We start from the raw sequence: 1,396 nt of genomic DNA on the forward strand, positions 1-1,396 counted from the left end.
AGGTGGTCCGCCGCCAGGTCGCATCACTTATTAATTAGAGGTAATAATAAAAATACTAATACTATAATAGTTAGAAGAATTTTATTTGGTAAATAATTACATTATTTTAATTATAAAAGTAAATAATTATATAGTTACTAATGCTAGTAATGATAATTGAATTATTTTTAGACTAATACAAATAAAAAAGGGTTGATATATTTTTGTTTCGGAAATCCGTTTGTGACTATCGTCAGAGTTTTGTCACCAATTTCCGATGGAAAAATTCGGTAACTAGTTTTCTTAGGTATTTACCCAACTTTCTTGTAGTGATATAGTTTTGTAAATATTGTGTGTCAGTAATAATATGAAATTTTCAACAATTAATCGACAACATATTAGTTGCAATAATATAATTGTAATACATTTGACAACAATTTGAAACATTAAAGGAAACCGTCAATTTTCATGGTTGTTTACTTAATTAGAAAGCAAATTTACCACCCCATTGATTATTCGGACCAAGATCAACAAAAGATGCATATTCCCATCATCCTTAACTATCCTAGCGGAGACTACGGCGACGATTATGGTTTTCCAAGCAACCCCAAGCACCGCCCATTGAGCATGCATCGTAATCATTTTTATGAGCTACTTGTTCTGATTCAGTATCTGCATCTTCAACATATAAGCACACACAAATTAATATACACATAATTGCCTTCAAACAGACATGTAATTAAGGATAAATACCGACGTAAGAGGTGTAGATGTATGTGATTAATCATACCTTTCTGTTTATGCGTTAGGGAGTGAACGGTGGTGTGATGGGTTCTTCCAGCAGCGGAAAAGAGAGCAAATGCAAAGAGAACAACCAAAAACAAATTTAGACCATCGAACTTCATTTTATGAAACTGTGGTTTGAGGAATTACTTTCCTTTAATTATATACTAGTGAAGAAATATGAGGTCCGACTTAGAAGATCACAAAATCAAAGCATATAATATTGTATATTGAACAAATACAATATGAAAACCAAAATTATTGTTTCATGTGATACACGAGATTCTGCTTTAAACAATTAATTAATTTTTAAGTCGTTATGAAATATTTTTTAAAAATATTTTTGATATTACAATAAAAATGGATATTATATTTTAAATATATAATTAGTAGATATGTTTACGAAAATGACATTTTGATCGTATAACTTGGTTTTCATATATATATATATATATATATATATATATATATATATATATATATATATATATATATATATATATATATATATATATATATATATATATATATATATATATATATATATATATGCATCATTAAGAATTTGATCTTTATTAAAGAACTTCAGTCTTCCACTCCAAAACTACCAACATGAGAAAAATTCCAATTTCCT

The 1,396-nt window shown here is 27.3% G+C and overlaps 1 long non-coding RNA gene across 1 annotated transcript; it reads right to left on the minus strand.

Moving 5' to 3' along the window:
* Positions 1–352: 352 nt before the first annotated feature.
* Positions 353–948, minus strand: LOC145100496 (uncharacterized). Its single transcript, XR_013705081.1, has 2 exons — positions 770–948; positions 353–657 (listed from the first exon to the last, which is right to left on the minus strand). It is a non-coding gene; the product is annotated as an uncharacterized LOC145100496 (long non-coding RNA).
* Positions 949–1,396: the final 448 nt, after the last annotated feature.

Source organism: Lactuca serriola, chromosome 4 (genome assembly GCF_051521515.1).
Source record: "Lactuca serriola cultivar US96UC23 chromosome 4, Lser_US96UC23_V15, whole genome shotgun sequence".
NCBI lineage: Eukaryota > Viridiplantae > Streptophyta > Magnoliopsida > Asterales > Asteraceae > Lactuca > Lactuca serriola.